Here is a 23,933-nt window from a genome sequence, read left to right on the forward strand (position 1 = left end):
TGCATCCAACTATATGCTACATGTTTTCAATTTATCCTCTTACTGGTGATGTTAATTTTAATAATTTATTTGGGTTGTGTCTGCCAAATTTCTCTGCTTAAGAGTCATTCTTTTCTTCACTGCAATTAATAAGCATTTTGTGGATAGCTGAAACTATGGAAACATTTCATTTGTCATCAAACCTGCACTCACTAATTTTAGCATCTATCAGTATCTTTTGGATGAATTAATTATTACTATGATGGTTGCCAAATGGTTATTTTCTATTTAGACCATTTCTCCTGCATTTAGTGGCTGGCACTCAACTGTAAAGAATTTATCCTTGTAACTTTTTACTTATTTACTTTTATCAGCATGAACTTATGAATTCCTTAGAGACGCTAGTTGGAGCCCTTCCAAGATGGCTTCTATAATTATTTGACCATTTCCTTACTAATAATATATCCAAAGTCATCTTTAATTTTTCCTTGCTTTAGCCCTGAAGTCAGCCATTTCTCCGTGGAGCCCTGGTTTCTTATAGTGGAGAACTGTATTTAAAAATTGAGATCTGGGCATTTGGTATGCTCACTGGTTTCGAGAGTCACTGAACCCAGACCTTGTCCACGTAAACATGAGCTCTCTATACATATATAACAAGGGTACCCGTTAGCTACTGCAACATAACAAACTTAGTTTCCTAAAACAGCAGACGCTTATTACTTCACAGTTTAGTCCCGAATTCAGAGCTGGTTTAGCTGGGTGACTTTGGCTCAGAGCCCCTCAGGATGTTGCAGTCAAGACTGCAGTCTTCTTAAGGCCTGACAGGGGCTGGAGACTACACCTTCAAGGTGGCTTACTCACATGTCTGGCAAGAGGGACTAGTTGCTGGCAAGAAGTCTCATTTCCTTATGTTGCTGATTTTTCCACAGGGCTGCCTGAGGCCATCACAACATGGTGGCTGGCTTCCCCCAGAGTCAGAAAGCCAGAATAGCTTTCATGATCTAGCCTCAAAAGTCTCACTCTTTCATTTCTAGAACATTCTATTGTTTACACTGGTCAACGATCATCAGTATAGAAAGGGACTTCATAAAGGTATGAATACCTGGATTCAAGAAAATTGGAGGTTAGAGGCTGGCAACCACAACAAATGTATGTATGTATGTATCTATTGGAAACTATGTGTTTATACCAACACCTCCAAGTTCAATCCAACACCACAAGATCCATCCTAGCTTGTCCTTTCCATGATAGTGAGAATGCTGACCCCCATTGTTCCCATAGAGTTTCAATATATTTATTTATTTGATCAACCCCTGTATATGAAATCAACCTCCTGGCCCTGGGCCTACAGCTAGGACACTACATATAGATGTCCTTACTGAGCCTTTAGTCTCTTACTTTTTGCCAGGCCACTCCTGCCCCTCCTCCCCACACGAACTACTGACTGATAAGACCCCACCTAATGGTTTTTGAACTGAGATATTCAGAAAGTCATTCCTTCCTATTCAGGAAGGACAATAAGTGTGACTCTATTTTTCATTGTGAATTGTAATGTGACAATGGAAAGAATTGATAATATTTAGATTTGGACTAAAGAAATAAATCTCTGGACTTAGTCTAACCTAAGAAAGGCTCCCACATCTGTGGAGAGGTCCAAGAACTATGTCACATTTCCTGTGTATGTGGGTCAGGCTCTCCATCCCTCTGTGAACAGTTGCTTGTTTAATCTGTCAAGGACACCTTTATGTGGGCCACATTTATAGTCTTTTATCTTGTCCTTTTCCCTCCTTTCCCTTTCCTTCCTTTTCTTCTCTTCTCTTCCTTTTCCTGCACTTCTCTTCTTTCTGCACTTCCCACAGCCTCCATCTTTGCCCATTATTTCCCCCTCTAAACTACCTTTGCTTTGAGTTTGTCACTGACATCTCACTGGCACACCCAAGCACAGTGTTTTTCCCATAGCAGCCCTAAGGGTATTAATTGTGTTGATGCAAAAAAGCAAACCTCCACTGATACTTCTTTTTAAAAAATGAATATTAGAATGACTTTTCACGTTTTAGCCCTTTGCTTCGTGTAAGAAAGCTTACTTTGAGAACATGGCAACAGAATTTGCAAAGTCACCATTATTCCCATGCTTCTGCTGAAGAGCTTCCTAGTGACCTGAGGACTTCAGCTTCTGAGTAAGAAATACGAAGCAGCCAGGCAGGATTTCCAGCACACAATGAATGGTTCTTCCAAAAATCTGCCTCCTCTAAATTCTATGCTGAAGAATCACATAAAACATCATTCCTACTCTGGTCTTTTCATTTCCCCAGAAAGTTAGAGTGATTTCCTAGATGAGACGTTTCCTGAGGGCTATGAAGCAGAGGTTCCAACTCATGGAAGGGATAAAATTGAGGCCAAGCAAGGTGTTAAGCTATTATGCTCTTTAACAAAAAGAGGGCTAGTGGACCCTTTTTCCCCTCAAGTTCTGGAATTGGAAGTTAGGCTTGGCTAAATCACCCACAGAATTGCATGAGGTTTGGGGAATTTGGATATGAGTTTTTTTTTCTCTATTCATAGAAACCTATCAACACACTTGTTATGCCCTGCCTGTGGGAAGATGCCTGGTAGGGGAGATAACACACACGTCAGGGCCAGGGGACTGACACCTCTAAGCCTGACAAATTCTTTCACCTCACTTGAGAATAAGATGTGGAGGAGGTCAAAGGAAGGACCTAAGAAGTGTGCACGCGTGAATGCAGGCTCATGAGGGAGGCTCAGTAAGGGGCTGGGGACACGTGAGCAGATTAATATTTAGTACATTTCATGGGCTCCGAGGTTATCATTGCACAAAGCTAACAGGTCATATCGGTTTCGTGCTGTGAAGAATTCACCATGCCTGTAAGATGGCCTACAAGTTTTGAAATAAGGTCAGTGCCAAATTTTATCTAAAGTAACTCTTTAGAAATATCATTCCAGTGACTTAGGAAAAGGATGAAGTAAACAACTGTAGAAGATAAACATTGTAAAATGTGACGATTGACACTTCAAAGGAGCACAGAAAAATTCCTAGATAAGACAGTATGACAACATTAACCACATTATAGGATACGGGGAGTTTCCAAATACTACTTTTATCTCGTGCTTCTGTTTATACTAAGAGCTCACAAAATGAAACCAAAACTGGCTTTTGATCACTATTCCTTTTGATTTTAAAATGATAACAAAACAGCACCATTTCTCTTATATAAATTTTGACATTAAAGTCTCTTTGCCTATTCATTCTAACTCCGTTTTTTTCTGGATGTATTTAATGTGTTCATTTGAGTAGAAAGAGAGCATTAAAGTAAAGGAAATGTGTGAGGAATGAACTATGATCTCACTCTGGGGTGGGAAGGTTGGAGAGGAATATAAATCTCAGTGATTCTTTTCTAGGAGTCATCATGGAGAAAATAAAAAACTTACTGTACTTTCAGCAGGTCAGCTGGACATTTCATACTTCCCTTGAGTTTATCTTTCATTTGTCTTTATAAGAGAACTAAAAGGAACAAAGTCACTGGAGTTTCCAAAGAAGATTTGCAAATGGTTAACAAAACTAAAAAGTGAAAACAAATTTTAAAGACTTCCTGTTTATGAAAGTCACCTTTCTTCTCAGCAGGGGGAGAACTCCAGAGGAACAAAATCAGCAGAGTTGGCATTAAGAGTTGGTCATTATTTCTCAAAATATGTAAACAAATTTTTTATTTCCCAGTGCAGCTTTTGTGGCACAAAAATATTACTGGTCATTATGGTGGAGATTTATTGTCTTGTCTCTCTAGCACTGGTTACCCCTTCTCCCCAAACAGCACCTTCATTTTCCTTAAGACGTAAGCCTTCTCCCACTCTCCATTCATACTGGTGAGCCAATCAGCACATTCTAGCCCTTGGCCACAGTGCACAGTGATTGGTTCCAGGATCATCATGTGACCCAATTCAGGCCAACAAGAGTCAGTTCTGGACTTGGTTAAACATATTAGGAATAAGAATCCTTTTCCACTGGGATTTTTAGCTTTAGGATGATGAGGGGGACTGGTGGGTACTGGGAACAACTACACAGACAGAACCAACTTGAGAGCAGAAATAACAGAGAAGAACGTGCTGCTAAGACAAGGACAAGGACCAAGTGCTGATGACCAGATTTGAGTTCCCTTACAGATGTGTTTTTAAAAAATGAAGCTGGCCTCTTAGATCAAATTTCTGGTTAAAAAATTAGCAGAGGGCAAATATGGGATATATAGAAAGTCAGTATTGATTGTTAAGCAGTAAGTAGCCAATTCATACTGAAGTTCAAATATTTTTTTGCCTTAACCTATTCAGGCTTTTAAAAATTTATTTCACCAAAACATTTTCCTGCTTATTATGTGCCAGCCCATGTCTTAACCAGTTTACCAATAAGAACTCACTTAATTCTCCTAATAAATCCATGGTGCAGGAATTAGGGACATCCTCATTTTACCATCAGTGAAGAAAAGGCACAGAGAGGTGATGTAACTTGCCTAAACTCACACAGATAGCAAGGAGCAGACCAGACCTGGGAACTGGACACCTTTAGCCTGACTTCGGATCAACACTAACCATTATGTAACACCACCTTTGCAGAACAGAGCTCCACCTTATCCAAGCTCATAAACAAACAGAAAGAATGTATTATTTTACATTTTATGAAAACAATTGAGGCAGATGGATATTGTCGTACAGCTTGTTAGTAACAAAAGTGAGACTGAAAGGCAATATGGTATTGTGATTAAAAGTGTAGGCTTTGCATTCAAACAGCCTGGGTTTGAATTCCAGCTATACTAATTACCAGCTGTGTGGGTGTAACACCTCTGCATGTCTTTATTTCCTCATTTATAAAATGGAGCCAGTATCTACCTCTCCAGGCTGTTGTAAGGGTTAAGAGTGACAGTGTCTGTATAGCATTTAGTGGCATACACTAATTTAACTATTGTTATTAATAAATCTCATCTTTTTTGTTAGACCATTCTAACACATAACAATTTTTTTCTCTTTCATTTATATTCTTCAGTACATATAGCTATTCTGCTCTCATTGAGCCAGTGCTTTTATGATTTTTCTCGTAAGTTCATTCTTTTAAGTCTAGGTTTTTAATCATCTCTGATCTTGTCCTATTTCTTCCAGTTCTAATGGGCTTTTCTTTTGGAACGATGAGAGAAAGGGTGGGATACAGAAAAAGTCAAGTCCCCGACCCCACCTTTTGGCCTCTGTTTTTAGAGAATCAACAAGGTACTCAGTCATTTCCTGTTCCTGTATAAGTTCAGAGATATTGGTGTTATGTGTTTGTTCAGCCCTTCAAATCATTTTCTTTGGAGAGGGACTATCAACTATTTATTAGGGAGTTGCCTCTGACCCCGATGATTCCACGCAGGAAGCCAGTGTGCATGTTAGCTTAGTTTTCAAGGGTGAAGACAAAAGATCAATCAGTAGGTGAATTTTAAAATTTTGCTACTGTGTCTGAACAACAGTGTGAAAGTATTTAAGAATATGTGGTATAGTACTATTGGAAAACCTGTAAGAGCATCATCGATTGTGGTCGTTTAGTTGCAGAGCTTTGTGTGTCATGGGCAGCCACAATTAAGTGCTTCAGAACGTTCCCTCAACCCAGTCCAGTGACAGACATTTCACACTCACAGAAAAAGGGCAAAAGCAGCTTTTTCTTCCTCTACATGTGAGAAAAAGCTATGCTCTCCTACAGAAGGAAGCGTTATGGCAATTAAGAGCAATCAAATGCTTATGGCACTACCTCTGTCTTTCTCCTCATGACTTTCTATACTAATCAGCCATGGAGAGAAATTTAAATCTAGTTATCATATTCTACCATAATTGCCTAGGAACACAATACATAGCTTTCTTCCTCTGGACTTCCCATCATGGTAATGGGAAAGGCTGACCTGACTAAAATTATCCAGTTGTAATATTTTGTGATCCAGTTAGATTTTGAAGCTGAAGGTAAGAAGAAAATTGCTCCAACATCCTTCTATGCTCAAATGTTAAACTTAGTCCCCTATTTTCTCATGTGGTGAAGAAATGTTAGAAGAAAATATTTTCTCTTGAGTGTTTCGTCTCACTGTTAACAAGAAATGTTATGACATGAACATCATCCTTTCCTCTGAGGGACTCTCTCCTAGGTCATCGCTGGCAGCAGGATGTGGCGTTAGATGGACAAACATGACCCTGTGACCCTTCTGCTAACGTGGACCTTTGGGAAGGATGAAGCAGATTTTCCAAACAACTGGTTTAAGAGCACTGAGGTAGATAAAATGGAGACACTGTTCTGCCTCAACTTTGGCACCAACTTGTCTTTGAAACCTTGAGTCATCTTCCTCTCAGCAAGTGAAAATGCTCTTAAAACAACTCATTACTCAATGACTCAGAAAGAATTTTGAACAACTGATGAAAATGCTGTCCATTATTTTGTGAAGGTAACAATTTATTTTCCCCAAGTTCTAGGGGACTTTTCTAGTTATTATTTGTAGGCAATGAGCTGGCAGAGGTTGTTTTGTTCATTGGGATGCTGTCTTAGGGGTGAGTTTCTAGTGATCAAGACTAAGACAATTGGGTCTACAGTTTCCTTGATGAATTGAGCCATTGGTGAGTTAGAAAAGGGGGACTACCCACATTCTGAGTTGCTTTAGCCCATTAGATTGTTTGACTCTACTGGAAATAAGATGAAGCAAGAGTTTAAGATTAAAACCTTCAATATGAGGAACTGTGTTGACTGATCTGTTATTTAAGCTGGAAAGAAATGTAAAGGGTAGAGACAGTTCAACTCATTCAAACAGAAATCACACACGCATGTACACATACACACATGCACACAACAACTCTATAAAGGAAAATGAAAAGTTTTGAGGTGACTTCATTGTTCTGTTTGGGTAAACAAAATTTACTTTTCTCTATCTCTTTTTTTGCATTTGACAGATTATTTCACGGAACTCACATAATTTGGATAGTCATGTTTTATAGGTAAATGGAGTGAGTGTGATAAGATGTAAATCTTTTTGTTTTTATAAGAACAAGTGATTTTCTTATCCATATAGTGTATAATTGATAAGCAAAAGACATCTGGCAGTACCCATTACACTCCCCAAGGGGACAGTCTAGGCAAAAACAGCCCTCAGGAGATTCTACCCAGACTGATGTGGTGTTCTCGCAAGTCACAATGTCAGAGTGACGCTGAAGCCAGGGAGATATGACATTTAGAGATGCAAAAAGCTAAGCAAACTAACATTGTCAAAAATTTGCAGTAGGATGCTTTAGGGCAGAAATTAAGGTCTCTGAGTGAATTTCCAGGAGGAAGAAAGGGAAGGCCCTGCCCTGCGTCCTAGAAGAGCTACAGTACTAGAAAGGTAACCAACAGGGATCAGAACAGGGACTGAGTCACCGAACTGGTGGTGACTGGGTTTCCCCAACAAGGCAGAGGCTCAGTCCAATTAGTCAGTCAGTAAGCAAACAGTTATTGAATGACTACCGTGTGCCATCAGTATAGTAGGTTCTGAGGGTTCAAAGGAAAAGAAGACACAGTTGCTGTCCTCTAACTCCTCACAATTAGAGACTGGAATGCAAGTTTATGACCTAACTAGGAGCAAGTATCACAGGACGATGAATGCTAAAATAGAGAACTGGCATTTTTATGTATTTTCTGCCAAATATCAGACCGATCTCTTAGATTAGGGTAAGGGATGCAGTCTTCAGGTGGAGATCAAGTAACTCTCTCGGCTCAGAAAGGTTATGTAAACAAACCAGGTCAAACCATTAATATTTTTTCCTATTGGGATTCAAGCCCAGATCTTCGTGACTCTAAAATGCAACCCCTAATGAGAAGAATAAACATTGAAAAGAACCTAAATAAATAAATAAATAAATAAGGTAAAATGCAATCTCTTTCTACAATTCCTAGAGGCAAACTTCAAGTTAAAACTTGGAGGTACTACTTGCCAGAATGAGTCAAATTTTGCTAGTTTTAAACTCTCCTGTTTTAAATGAGAAGATACTTTTGTCTCCTGGGTTTAGCACATACTTAGTGCTTGATAAATACAGAATGAGTGAAGAAACGGGTCATAGCTGCACTAGGAACGAGCTCTGTGTGTATGAACAGAAAGACCATGGAGGGCTCTTTTGAGTGTGTGCAGGGCTCCAGAGCTGACAGCTCATGACTCCTCTGTGGGAGAGAGAGGGAGGTGGTTTCCTCCAGGAAGAGGGTCGGGTAATAAAGCCACAGAGGTTTGATGATACATTTGCTAGGCATGACTTATGGGTCATTTAGGAAGTTATTTTGTGGCTCTGCTAATAAGGTTTCCCAGTGCGTCATTGCTGCCCACCGTCATCACTTCCAGTGGAGTTGATGGCTTCCTGGTCTGCAGCGGGGGCAATTATGTCCTCACTGCCAACCCCGATTCCGCATCACTTGATTCCAGTAATAGGCAGAGGAAATTTGAACTACCTGGAAATCCATTTTTGCAAGGCGTGGGATATCACTAATCTTTTGGTGCTGAAATGTTGGGGTGTGTAAGATTATCTGAGCATTCTCAGGAATAACTGTCACTACTCGGCAGAATTAACAGATGCATGAAAGCTAAAGTCTTCTCGTTGCATGGGAGTCATATATTTTCTTTTTTCTTTTATAAATAATTTGTTATTTTCTAATTATAAGATAACATGGGGGTATTAGCAAATACTGTATTTTAAAGAAAAGTTGAAAGAAGAAAAAAAATCATGTACAATTCCCCCACAATAAATAAGACAACTATTGCTAACATTTTATTGAATTTCTTTCTAGCCTTAGCATTTTAATCTTGGCAGCTGAGATCATACTAAACATATAATTTGTACCCCTTTTCTTGCCTCTTCACTTAATGTTATTTGAACACTTCCCCAAGTTATTAAAAATGTAAAATCCTTCTAAAAGATTCTTAACTTAATATTTTAATTATTTTCAATGTTATCTTAAAGCCTCCAAATACATATATACATAACATATATACATAATTATGTAATTTTTTCCCTATAAATCAGCCATAATTGTCTGAGGTCGCATATCTGGTTAGTCACAGAACTAGGACTAGAAACAATTTTCTCTGATTCATTTAAGAGTATAATCTAAGTAAGTTTTTTCCCTTCCACATTTTCAGATAAAGGCTAATATTAAAAGTAGAATTGGGATTTTCATTAAAACTAAACTTCTTCCTCTTAAAAGAGTTTCATATCTTGCATATTTAGTCTTTTTTTTTTTTTTTTTTATGCTTCCCAGAAGATTATTTAGTTTTGAAGGAGTTCAAAGAATGCAGGGAAAGAACAATGCCAGTAGTGCACTCTAATGGGATTTATTTTGCCGATTAAAGAATACATCACGTTAGTGTCTGTACCAGATGGAACATAAGCAGATTTTTAGTGACAAATGATATAATATTGTGGCATCTACTATAGGTTGGTGGGAGTGGGTTATGTTGTGGGTTTAATTATAACAATTTGATCTATAGTTTGAGTTTGAACACTGAGATTCCTCCCCTCCCTACCAAACTTTCCTTGACATTTTTTATAGATGAAGAAATAGGAATGTGGGAGTATAATCATTTGTCTGAGGTCACAGAGGGAGATGGTTGCACAGCTGGAATGTAAGCCTTGTACTTGACTGAAACCTTGGTTTTGTCCATGGGCCCAGATAGACACATAAAGCTTTTCTCTTCCCCAGCAGTGATTTTGAGTACCAGCTTCCAGAGATTTATTTGACATTGAATCTAAGCTTTGTGATCAGTATTTAGTAGGAGAAGAGGAGGAATTACTTATCCTTTTGCATACATTAGCATGCAAATAAATCCTTTCTCTGCACAGTGGAAGGGTCTGAAATGACTGCATTTACAATGTATCTTTTATCAGTGGCTCTGAAAACAAAAGTTGCTTTGAAGAATCCACATTTAGAGGCCTTCTCTAAACATTTACAGTGCTTCTTTTTCTTAGGATTAGTACTTCTATCTACTGTCATTTTTAACAAAAGGAGAATTATGAATTAGGTAATTTATTCATTACTTACAACCCTCCAGTCTCTCCCAAATGTTTTAACATGGCCTGCACTGATATATATGTATACAATAAAGCTTCAGATTTAAACAGAAAATTGAAACTACCAAAAGAGAATATCTGCATCTATTTGTCAGGCCTGGAGCAGTTACTGTTTGCTGCTAAAGTTTCTTCTACAGATGCAAGAAAAAAGTGTTCTGGCACTTTCCGTCTGTCTGATTTGGCAGCCAAGATTAAATGGGGGATTATAAGGGAAAAAACATGGTAATATAGGGAAAAACATGGGAGTTTTTGCAAGTCAGAATTGAACTTATAAACAGCGATGAGCCTGTTTTACTCCAAAGAAGAGCCCCAAATTTGGGTTTAAGAAACAAACAAGTAAACAAACTGCAAAGATAATATAACTCACACATTGAATTCACATGGATACATGACTGATCTTTTAGTCTGGGGTTTTTGTTTTTTGTTTTTTTGTTGTTTTGGCAGTCCAGGCTAAATCAGGACGAACCACTTCAATCTCATTTGATTAACAGAAACATAAGATCATTTCCAGTGTGATAAGTTTTTCTGTATTAACATTTAAAGGAAAGTTATTCCAAGCGATCATACATAAGGGGCATTGTCTACAGACTGTGGCTACTGTTGTTTGAAGTCTAGGGGAATATTCAATGGTATCAGATGTTTGTTGGCTGAGAAATTATCAGCTGATACCATTGGCTGCTATGCTGTATACTGCAGGCAATAAGATTTGAGAATGTTTGCTAACACACTAAGCAGTGAAGAGGACGACTGATTCTAAATTTCAAAACTCTTTACCAGTGGTAAGCTGAGTTGGAATTCTTAAAATTATTATTGGGTTTATGTTTCTCTCTCTAGCTGTACATTTTTACTGATTTGCAAAATGCTCTTTACATATTCAGGATGTCAATCTTCTCTGATATTAAGCAAATAATTTTTCTAAATTCATTGTTTGCTTATTAATAATTTCTGAATTTGTATCAAACATGACAGCGAATCTGATGTAGGAGTTCTCAATCAGGGGTTATTTTGTACCCCAAAGGACATTTGGCAATCTCTGGAGACATTTTTGGTTGTCACAACTGGAGGAAGGGTGATTAGAGGACAGGAATGCTGCTAGACATCTTATAATGCACAAGGTACTCTCACAACAAAGAATTATCCAACCCCAAAGTTCAGTAATGCTCAAGTTGAGAAACTCTGATTTAAACAATTATCCTGGTATATTATTTTTTCCAGTAGTTTCCTATTATTAAAAGAGAATGGGAAGATTTCCCCAGAATTTTCCAAGAGTAGGTTATCTCTTTATTTCCTGATCCTTTAAAACTTACTTGCTAAACAGCCATAAACTGGCTGAGAAAAGCCAGATGAAATCAACCATATGATTTTTCTGTGATGAATTAAAGTCAGTGTTGTGATTTTACAAGCCTTGCAGAGAAAACTGGTCAAAACGTAAGGCAGGCCCTCACATTAAACTCCCTAAGCTGGCAATCCTTCCCTAGAAGACTTCTCTATTGAAAATCCTTGACCTGCACATGACTGCCTTCCTAGTCCACAGGCAACCTTCCCCAGACAACTTGTCTACTCTTACTAGCAAGCCTATCATTGGCAGAGTTACGCTGTTTGCTCTTTGCTGTTTTCAGTGTCAGAGACCTGATCGCAAGTCCTTGTTTCTCCATGACCTGGTCCTTATCTTTTCCATGCTGAATTCCATTAAAAAAAAAAAAAAATTAGCAAATTTATTGAGATATAATTGACATAAAATAAATTTCACCTACGTAGTTTGTTACAACTTGGTAAATGTTGACATGTGTATATACTTATGAAGCCTTCACCACAATCAAGATCATAAACGTATTCTTCACCCTCAAGAGTTTCTTTTGCCATTTTGTAATTCCTCCCTCTCCTCTTTCACTGCTTCCTCCTGTCATCCTTGGGCAACCTCTGATCTGCTTTGTGTCAGTACAGATTAGTTTGCATTTTCTAAGAATTTTACACAACTGGAAGAGACACATAGAATTTTTTTTTTTTTGGTCTGATTTCTTTTACTCAGCATAATTATCTTGAGATATATTCATGCTGTTAAGAGTATCAATAGTTTAGTCCCTTTTATTCTGAGTAGTATTCGATCATATGGATAAACCACAATTTATTTATCCATTCATTTCATCCAGTTATAAATCCAATAAACTCTACAGAGTGGGTAAAAAAGAGATATTAAAGTACAATACCTTTTGGAATTTCTCTTTCTGTAATACAGCTTTACGCTATCTCTTTATGCTTATTTCTGTAAGTATTTGAAAATAAATTTATATCATGTAAATTAAAAGGGTTTATTGGATCCAGATGGTAAATTGTAGTGATTGTTTTTTTCTGGTATACTGAGGGATAACCAAGGAAAACTCCCTGAAATTCTAATCTCTACTTAACCAAAAATATTGCTGGATTATAAGTACGTTTTGAACTTTGATATCTCACTTTCAACAGTATTTTATCAAAACTAATATTTGGGATGAAAATCAGAACAACCACCACTAGCACCATAGAAACAATAAAAATGAAGGGAAGAATGACAACATTCACCACCTGAACAATCAGCTGTTTTTGATTTGAGAAATCCTGGTCTAAACAATCATCCTCATATATTATTTTTTCCAGTAGCTACCCTATTTTTAAAAGAGAAATGTGAAGATTTCCTCAGAATTTTCACCTAAATCATCAGCTATTTTTTCCTCACATATTTTAAAGCAATTGGTCTTAGATTCTCAGCTTGAGGGAACAAGATTCATTTTACTTGGAGAGTGGGAAGCAGGAGGAAGATAAAAATCACTCAGGAAACATAAAGGACTTGGCCTGTTAAGTTGAGTAACTGCCCAGCTTAAAATTGGGATAATGAACTGCCTTCTCTACCTGGATGAAGTATTTCTCATGCTTCAGATTTCAGGACTCTTTTGGATGGCTTCCATCTCTCCAAACAGTTGCAAGTGAAACACGAGAAAATCTGCTTCCCACAGGCTGGGTGATTTAGCAGGTGTTGACTAACCATCGGCCAGGAGATGGGAGCAATCTTTTTTGATCTTACAAGTTCACCCTTCCTTTCAACTGGCTTTAAGAGCTTTCAGTCATGGTGCCCATGAGTTCTACACTGAAGGATGCATGTCAAAGATCCTAAAACAGTAAACAATTTCTGGCTGGTAAGGAGTTTTTGAACAGAAAGAAATCTGTCACACTGGAAGCTCTTCTGTCTGTGAGTGGTTCAGTGGAAGCAGGCAGGGCAGGGAAAGACTCCTCCACAGACAGCGTCCCCACTGAACTCCCACACGTTCCTGGCCATGTGTGAGTATCGAACCCTGGGGCCTCATTATGGAATCTTTCCTATCACTGCAACAGTTAAAAAATTTAGCATGTCTTACAATTTTTAAAACACTATTCAATTAACCATCCATTGGTAGACCTAATAGATTGGATTAGGTCTAAGATATTCTCACAGAAACTGATTATAACAAAAATTTAAATTCTACCAACTCTTTATGGAAAATTCATACAAGCATCATTTTTTTTAAATAAAAGGCTCACTTCTTATCTTTTACTATTGGAAAATGAAAAATACATTTTTCTAATATTTCTAAGAAATACTAAAGGACCCACCCAACTCCCAGGCTACTCACTGTTTTTCCTCTTAATTGCTTTTACATCAGGTCCAAGTCTGAGTGTTTGCACTTGACACATGCTTGATAAACTCTGCCAGGTCAAAGGATGCTTGTCTGTTTTACATTCCTCAGCCTGTGAAGCATTTTTTTCTGCTTCACATGCCTGAAGGGGCAAAGGTCAAACCTCCTCAGCTGCAGATGAGGTCATCCTTGCTGATGGTCTGCAGCTGATCACAATAAAAACAGGGTCTCCCCTGTGAGCAGTCCTCCCCATTTAGGAGCAGTGATGTCATCCCTGGTGAGACAGGATGAGACATGCAACTTCGTTTAAATTGAACTACATAAATTTTTCTTGTGACTACACTGCATCCTTTTATTTATTTAGTAGGAGGACTGGTTTGGTTATCATTTCAAATTAAAAAAAAAAACAGACATATGAAATAAAGGAAGCTTCTATTTTACAAGTCATCCTTCATATTTAGGGAAAGCCAGATAAAAATGCCATTTTTCTATGTCGAAATGAAGGAATATTGGCAGTCTCCCGTGGCTCATCCTTGTACGTCCAAATCACCTACCTCCAAGAACAGCACATGTTCTTTCCCGGGTTCCAGACGCAGGCAGAACTTAGTTTGAATTCTACCTCTGCCATTTACTATCTGGGTGACCTTAAAACCTTCAGGGTTAATTTCTAAGCCTTACTTTATTCAACTGGTTAAAGTGCAGAAAATAATGTGTACCTCACCAGGTTGTATTTAACATGTTTAAAGTGCTTAGAAGTATTCAATCCACGTTGTTAGTAACAACAGCAGTAGTACTGGTGGTGTAGCAGTGTAGGTCCCTTAACCAAAGTCCTCAGGGTCAGATGTGTTTTATAATTTATCACTTTTCAGATTTTAGAAAGATGCTTTGGTGCTTATACTCAGGACCAGCTATACAGTTTGCAGGGCCCTGTGCAAAATGCAAAATGCAAAATGTTTTGTTCAAAAGTTATTAAGGATTTCAAGATAGCGACAGCAGAGCTTTAAGCCAAGTGCAGGACCTTTCTAAGTGTGGGGCCCTGTGTGACCGCCCTGCTTACACAGTATTGAGATATACACACCCACAGCAAGGGGCTGAGAGCAGGAATGAAACACATTCACATTTTTCTAGTGAAATGTGTGAATAGTCACACCAAGTGTGAAGATAAAGATAGATACCTCGTGTCAGTTTAGGTCAGGTTTACCACCAAATGAGTTTACTATAAACTAATGAAAACCTTAATGGTTTTCAGAGTTTTTGGATTTTGGAAATTCAGATAAGGGATTAAGGTGGTACTTGCATTGTACTTTCCAGGCCAGCCACACACTGGGCATTTATGTGATAGACCTAAAGATTAGTCAGAGAACACTGAAGCCAAGGGAAACTGAGTTTGGATCCTGTTCTGACATATATTAGCTGTGGGACTTCAGGCAAGACAAACTGGAGGCAGAGGTAAAGGTGGCTCTCACTTCAGGGGAAGGAACCTAGGAGGAGGGGAGAGGAGGGTTGAGAGGGAAATTAAAGCCTTTAGTGGTGGTTGGAAGGGCAGCAAGCTCCTAAAATCAACAAGAGAACTTAAAAAACAAAACAAAATAAAAACCCTACAATTTTTGACTTCCTCTTCTATTTAGCTGGAATCCTGCTTTCACGCATTTTCCTCTAATGCCTTTTCATGATGTTGTTAAAATTGTCATGCTAACATATTTTCTTTACAAATGTGCTCAAAATACAGGATGCGCTCAGATGGACTAACTGGGCCTCCTGTCTGAGCACCCACCCTAGAGTTTGAGTCTTTATTGAAATTTACCATTTTTGAAAAAAAAAAAAAAGCAGTTGAATCCATGGGTAATAGGGGCTTGGACTCTGGGCTCCTATTCATATATGTGACTTATTTATCAGGGGCTATATACATGTAATATCCAACTAATTACCCAACAGAATGATCCCTGAGATAAGAAGTTTTAATGAAATGAAACCAAATGTAAGTATATGTTTATATCTTACTCACAATGCGGAAAGCAGATTATTTTGGTATGTATCATATACACTAAGTTATTAATATATCATCTTATTAGAACATGAAATAAATGGGATGAATTTTTTAAGTTTAAGAGAATGGAATTTTAGTGGAAAATTGAAAAACAGAAATGAACAAAAAAGTAGTTGCACAGACATGCACCAGGAAAAAATACTGGTTTTTAATATTCTTACAGAATAAGGAATAAGGCAGCTGATGAAATCATCCTAGTAGAACACAGGACTATGTAATCATTTCAAGCATGTTGGATTGAGAAAATTAAGGGCAGGACCTGTATCCCACTCATTTGCTTCCTAGAAAATGAGGCTGCCTGAGAAAGAAAGCATGACCAACTCCAATTATCTTTCACAAGCAGCATGTGCAATTGTGTTATCATTCAATAGAAGTTCAAAGTGGGAAAGTATCTTATTAGAGTTGGGGACACACCAAGAACTTTCCCATTGAAACAAATGGATCTTCAGAGTGAACAGAAATATTCAGAAATAAGTATGTGTGCATTAAGATAGCTAAATGCTAGATGCAAAATGTTTGGACGTTAAGTCCCTCAATTAAGAAGCAGAAATGAACACAAAAAATCTGGTCACTGGGATCAAGAAAGGGGTGGATTTATTTGATAAGAACTGCAGGTGGCTACTTTCCTTGGGTGAGTGAAGTTTGGATGAATCACAAATTCTAAACCAACAATATAAGAAAGACCCAAGTAAGAAGATTTGTAAATAGTATCAACAATACAAGATAGGCTTTAAAAAATACCTAATTGGCCTGATAAAATAATAACATTTTTTCACCAAATACCCACAATCTGGGAGACTGCCTCTACCAGATGCTCATTAAATGTCACCCTTTAGTCCTCAGGCTAGAGAGGCTTGGGTCGGCCATTTCCCATGACTGTCCCCTCCTGGCCTCAGGCTGCACATGGTCACCTATTCTGACAGTTTTCTTTCTTTTATCTTTAATAAGGTTAGAGGTTTTCAAAAGTCACTAGGAGTCAAGAAAGTTTCAACCAACCAGCCAACGTCCCCAAATGTAAAGAATCTGCATTGTAAAGCTTCTTACCCAAACTTGACTGCATCCCATTCCACATGGCTGTGTCCCAAGAGGCACCCATCTGTGCCTTTACCTTCCTGAGAGACTAACAGACTCCCCATATCTGCTGAAGTGCTTTCTTATTTTGTGGGACGTGCGGGATAATTCTGTTACTAACCTTTAATGGGAGAAGCCTCATGCTTCCCGACATCTTGAGATGTGGAATCTCTACGTTTTCACTGTCGTGACGGTCTTCCTCTTTCCAATTTAAGATTGTTTGGGTTTCACTCCTTCTCTCCTTTTTGCTGCTATGTCTGCAATACAAAGTTCTTCATCTTAAGAATAGCCACAGGGTGGCAAGAGAGGCTATAGCTCAGTGGTAGAGCGCACGCTTACCGTGTATGAGGTCCTGGATTCAATCCCCAGTACCTATAAATAAATAAATGCCGAATTACACCCCCCCCCAAACAAAACAAACAAACAAAAGAAGAACAGCCACACTTGCATAGCACAAACTCTGTGCCAGGCACTGTTCTGAGTCACATTCCTTTACTCATTTAGCCTCACTCATCCTCCATCTTAAAAGTGAGGACACTGAGTCTGAGAGAGAGATGTAACTCATCACTCAACGTGGCACCACTACCAAGTGGCAGAACCCCCGTTTCAACCCCGCAGTCCACTGCCACGTGCTCTCACCTTACCAGACTTTCCTTCCTTCTACTATTATTTTCCTCTGTGCCTTTAGCCCTGGGTCATTTTATCCCCTCATGTGTAGAAAGTCTTCAATTTTTATAACAAGCAGAAATAAAGGCTAAATGTATTTTGAGGTCCTTTTAACTTTTTCTAAATCAGATAGTTTCTATCTCTATCACCATGGACATAGTTTTCCCTCAACAACCCAGCCTCTCTTGTGTGCAATATGGGGATTTTAATAACTGCATCACAGGGTTCTTGTGACATGTGATATTGTTAAAGCAGGACTGAGCTCACCCCTCTAGACTGCCGTGATGCGACTTCTTACTTGGCACCCTAGACTCCAGAATCTTGATTTCAGTGGTCAGTTAGCGTCTACCCAGTCCAAGAATCTATTTAACCAATACCTGGAAGGACTCTTGATTTTAGAACTTTTGAAACACAAAACATTTTTTTTTCAAATCATTCTACTCATTTTTGGTATTTAATTACATACAGCTTCTTATCATATGTACCACATATCAATTTACTGTCTGTCAGCTCCAAATTTACTCTCCAGTATCTACTCTGTGAGAAAGGATGGAATTCCTGTGACCATGTCTCCTTTACAGTGAGGAAGCTGTTCAGCTCTCTCAGTAGAGGGCGCTACAAGGACAGAGCAGGAGGAAGGCAATCTTCTGCTTGCAGAGACTGCAAAGTCAGGGCGTGTGTGAGTGTGTGAAAACAGAGTCGTGCTCTGCCCCAGCCAGGAACCTGGAATGTGTGACCCCTCGTCACCCTCACAGCTCCAGCCCAGGTGGTGGTCACTTTCCTGCATCCTTCTCAACATAGACAACTCTGCACTCTGGGATTCCTGGTCCCATGACCTCTGCTCCCTCAGCACACTCATGTCCCTGGACACTAGCTGATGTTCACCTGTACCCTGCTTGGGCCTGGAGGGCTGTCCCTGCCTGTCAGTGTGCCGCCTGGGGCAAGCCTGCTTCCCAGATTGCTTCCTACTCGCCCAGCGACAATAGACCAGATTTTGGTCCAGGCAAACCAGCCACCTTCCCTGCCATGCTATGGGCTACAACCTCACCTTCTCCAGGGGGGTTTGAGCTCACTCAGCCCTGGGGGAAGGGCCTCTTTCCAAATCTGACCTTCCTCAGATACTAGCTCTCTCAGCCCTAGGGTACCATCTACAGTTTTGAAAATACCTTGCAGCTACTCTTTGGTCATCGCTTCATAATCCTTTAATGTTAAACTTTCCTATTTAAATCACTGTGTGGTTTACGTCTCTTAATTGGACCTGAACTGCTACATGATATTTATGTGCAACAAAACATGAAGAATATACGATGGGTTCTGGAGTCCGAACACTTCCTCCCCTCTAAGAGCTTACGACCTAACAGGTTTTTTTTTTTCTTTATCCATTTTTTTTTCTTTCTCCCTTCCTTCTTCCCTCCCTCTTTTTCTCTCCCCCTCTTTCAGTTCTGAAGATGGCTGGATAATGTGGGACTGCACCATCTCTCTCTAACCTGAGAGTGCTAGCCTGGTGTTCTGCTCAAAAGACTCCACTTTCTTTTCCCCAGACTAACACGACCTCTGGTTGCTGTGACTGAGGAAGTAGCTTTAAAGCTTGTTTGGCAGGGAGCTTTTCCAGTCCTAGTGTCTCACAAGAAAAAGGACCCTCCTGTTCATGCAGCACCGTGACACTTACCGTGTCATTCCAATGCAGGATACAGCTCCTGCAGAAATCAGTCTCCTAATGTTTTGCAGTGTTAGAAATGCTGGCGTACACCTTACACTGTAAGCTGACTATACTTCACTTAAAAATAAATAAATTAAAAAAAAAAGTAGAATGTATTAAAAAAAATGCTGGAAAATAAAGCCATAAGGCATGGTGATATAAAGTGGGAAAACAGCAAGACAATAAAAAAAACCCATAGCTCCCAAAGGACACATTATGAATGCCTATTTCTTAGAGGTTTCTGTTGATTGACAGTAGCTGGTTGTCTCTCATATGGAAGAGTTAAGGAGGAAATGTGAAGATTCCAGAATAAGCGCTGGATTGGGGCATTGAGGACGGAGTGCGCTGTGAATATGGAAGGAAAGCTCTTTGCACGTGAGGTGTTCTTTCACACTGCCTCAAGCGGCTCCCAGATGAGCCTTCTCGCCACGACCTCCCCCCAACCCCCGCCCCGGCCTTCTCTTTCCTGCTCCCGGGAGCAGCTGTGCTCTAGGCACAGGACAGCAAGGTCCCTGCTGTTCAACAGTCTGTACATGAGAAAGACAAGGTGGAAACATTCGCCTCATGCTTCCACCATGTAAGAATTAAATGGTGGGGGAAAAAAAGAGCATGAAGAGATTCCGTGCTTTTTCCTAGAACTGTACTCCCCCCTACTGGTGAAAGCCTGTAACTTTTTTTTCTCCCACCGATGCAGCTTTAAAAAGAAGTAATCGACTAGGTTTGTTGTTTCTGAACTCCAGGGAAACATTTGGTGTTTTCTTGCACATAAGGCATTGTTTTTGGAGCCTGACAAAATCTCCAAGGAAATCATCTTTTACTTTCTCACAGATTCAATTCTGAAATATTCTTGTCCAAACAATGCCGTAGTGTCTGGGGAGAGTCTGCATTTATTTACCAAATGAGCATCTCTCTCCCAGTGTATTTTATTTTCCAACTAATTATACTTTAGAAGGAAGCTCTTTCAATGTTTACCCTAGGAGACTCTCTTTTTAGTCTCCCCAGAGAATGAACAGTGCAGATGTATTCCAGAGTTAAGAGGTATCTTGTATCAAATTCAGCTGACCTGGTAAGATCCTTGTGACCTAAACTTGAGGCTATCCTATTTATTTCTGTCTTCTGAGTAAGTCAGAGGAAATGGGCTGTTCTAATGATTTACCTGAGAAACCCCAGAGGCGTTGCCTTATTAGACTCAAAGAGGATTTCTGAGCCCTATAATATCTACATAGTTTAACACTGGTGTGATCTTTGCATTAATATGAGCAGGAAGTAAGAAATCCATGTAAATAGAGGGAGAAAAAGGAAACTGACATTTGGATTCAATTCATCTGGACATTTTGATCAAGGCAGTGAGGTAAATAATTAAAACAATGTATTTACAGGCAGTTTTCGGAGTATTACTTGAAGACTGTTGCTGACCTAGTGGACTTGCATCATGTTTTATGTACATAAATGTTTAAATGCATCCTTATAGTACACTAATAATTATTCCCAACTCAACTCCCAATTAATTTGGAAAGCTTGGTGTCCCCTTTCCACTGTTTTTCCTTCCTTTCATGTTTCGAATTGCATGTACACTTTCTCCTAAAACTAATACTGTTGTGGAGAGTATTAAAAGATGATTTTTAAAAAAATGTTAGAAGGGTGACTCTCATATAGAGATAAAACTGAATAGGTGTTACAGATTTTATTCTACTCATTAACCAGTGAGGGTACCAGGCAGGTGTTATAACTAGTTCAAGAGAATCTGAAGAAACACATTTCTCAAACAGGAATATGGAAATGAAGGTGCAGATGGAGGCAAAATCAGTTTTCCCACAGTAGGGGAAGAGAAATCAACTGAACCTCTACAGGACAGGGCACAATTTGTATGTCAATAGACAAGACTTATTTTACATTGTGACTATGTGAAGGAAAAGCTGGGCTGGTCTAACAAGATAACTCACAGGTCTAGGAATGTGAAGGAGAGGCTGGGAAGGGGTTAAAAAGTCTAAGTATTGGAATACTGATCTGAGTTCTGCTGGACTAACTTGTAAATCTAAGTTAATTAGTGTTGGTTTGCTGTTTATGTTTTTTGCTAGCCAGCTGGATTTTCAAAGATACATATCTGGCTTTGGAATGTTGGTTTGCTGCCTCCCCGCCTCCACTTTTGTGATGATAATGCTGCTAAAGCTGTTCCATGCCTATTGGCCAAATACCCCAAGCTTGTACTTTACCCTATAAAACCTCATGTGCACATCTTGAAGGTGCTCAGAGCTTTGGAGCAGAAGCCCCTCTGAGCCCGCCGGCGTAATACATCTGAGTACTCCAACCCTCCGAGTGGTGCTTGTTTCTTGACTGGTCTGTCGTTTCCGTAACAACTACTTATCTTCAATTTAGAAAGTTGCAAAAGGGCTCAAGGACAATAAAAGACTAGAATCAGATAATTCTGAGAGCGTTCTCTAGAGCCCAGACAATGCAGTTTTCCAGGGAAGCAAAAAATTTTTCCTACAAGAGAAAATAATTTTCTGCTTGAAGCTCTTCCCTTTATCAGTTTTCTTAGAAAACAGGCAAATTTCCAGGCTCACTCTGCAACCCATAGGTGTCCATGCCAGATTCTTCTTGTTACTTCTCTCACACAGGATATGGTGAACCTGGGTATGAATTTGCATAGTACACATGGGAGATAGTCCATAGTTAGAGGTTTTTTTTCCCCCCAATGAAGTTGTATTTAACCATGTGAAATATCTAATTTTTTCTAGTTCCTTAGCATTCATTCTATTCAGTTAGCAAATATTTACCAATCACCCATTTACCTGGTGTCAGCTCTAAGAAAACAGATCTAGATCAGACAAGGTCTCTGTTCTCAAGGAACTGGAATACAACAGATATGAATTTGATTTCAGAAACTCAGAGGCACGATAAATATGTGAACGAAAATTACTGCAAACCATACCAGTAAACCAAGAATGCTGGAACCATCAAGTCATCAGCGGCTGCCGCCACCCCCCAGTGAAGACAAGCCTGCAGCCCAGCCTCTGCAGCCACTCACAATGGTGCACCCTGAGGGGACTCAGAATAAGAAAGGACAGGATACTGGCCCTAGATAGCTAGGTGCTTGTCAAAGGAATGAATTCAATGAGCCCAAATGTTTGCTTCCTCCCATACATAGAAAAGTGCTAAATTCTTTAACTTAAGATGCCTGGTTTTCTTTAAGTTAACAAGTAATCTATTAATGTTCCAACTACCTAGTCTTTGTTGTAAAGCTCCTATATATCCTAGCTCCTCTCCTACTTTCGGAGCAGTCCCTCAGAGCCATCTGAGGCTGTCATCTTGGGCTGAGTCCTCAGAATTGTCCACCGAATAAAACAACTCTCAACTTTTAGGTTGTGCAGTTATTTCAGTCAACAAATATCAACACATTTTATTTTCTTTAAATCAAAGGTATTCTGAATCTGAGACCCAGACGCCTGCTTGGCAAATCATTTCATCTCAATCATTATCCAGCTTCCATGGGGTCATGTGAAGGTCCCAGCAGTTATAAAAAAGCAACATATTTGTGGGGGTTTTCTGTGGTCTTTGGTCCCATAGGGGGAAATTCTGCCCACTTGTAATTTAGTAGGCATTCTGGCTACCTCATCCATGCAGGCTGTTCCTGCTTTTGGTTGTCTTTGACTGGGTTATCTTACATCTCCATAGAGACAGACGTTAACTTGTAGAGCACTAGTAATATTGCAAATGTTTCCTGTGTGCAGCCAAGCAAATGATTCTGGTTCAGAGCAATGCAAGTGAATCTTGTCAGATAGAGAATATAAATCTCTGAAAGTCCAATTTCCATTTGAACTGGTTTTTATATATCTTACTGATTCCCTCATTAATTATTGAGTTAAATAAAATCCTTAATGTATTCATTTTGGATTTGTGTGAGAGTCATGATTTTATCCTCTTTTAAAATGTATAGTCTTGTTAGAGCAGGCAGATAGCTAGATATGAGCAGAGAAAGGGGGACACAGACCAAATGGCAGGAATTAGGCAGAAAGGAGGGGCACAGGCCAAATGCAGGAAACCACACATCATGTGAGCAGCAGGGATCCTTGGGCAGAGAAAGAAAAGCTGGAATCTTTGGGCTGATAAGGGGCCACACCTTTTGACTTGGAGACCAACAAAGAAAGGTCAGAAAAGGCAGGAATTTCCAGTGTCCGAATGTAACCTTTTACTCATTATGCCCTCATTTCAATAAAATTAGCCTTGCAGATCAGAAGTACCCATCATGCACCGACGCCATGACACTTCCGATCCAGACTAAATAAGGACAAAAATCCCTCCTCCCTTTGGGAAGGTGGAGTTGGGATGATAATCAGGGAATACGACCCCAAACCCTTCCCTCCCCAGTGAATATTCCGCCCATTCATTTTTACACCCTATGTAACTAACTTGCCAAAGAAACTCAGGGCAGCTGCTCACCTGAGCCTGCCCGCTCTCCCCTGAGAGTGTACTGTCCATCCTTTAATGTAATCCTCACTTTACCTTTTTAACCTCTAAGTCTTGTCTCTGAATTCTTTCTGGGACGGGACAAGAACCTGGAACACCAGTTGCACCTATCGGCGCCAGTCTGTCAACCAAAAAAATAATGATGGAGGCTGCAAATAAGAAAAGAGTTTATTTAGAGTTCTAAGAATTGCAATTCAGAAACAGAAAGTAACCTTTAAAAATTGTACAAAATAAAAAAAAAAGAATTGCAATTCTAGAGACA

The sequence above is a fragment of the Camelus bactrianus genome, chromosome 1 (genome assembly GCF_048773025.1).
Source record: "Camelus bactrianus isolate YW-2024 breed Bactrian camel chromosome 1, ASM4877302v1, whole genome shotgun sequence".
Taxonomy (NCBI): domain Eukaryota; kingdom Metazoa; phylum Chordata; class Mammalia; order Artiodactyla; family Camelidae; genus Camelus; species Camelus bactrianus.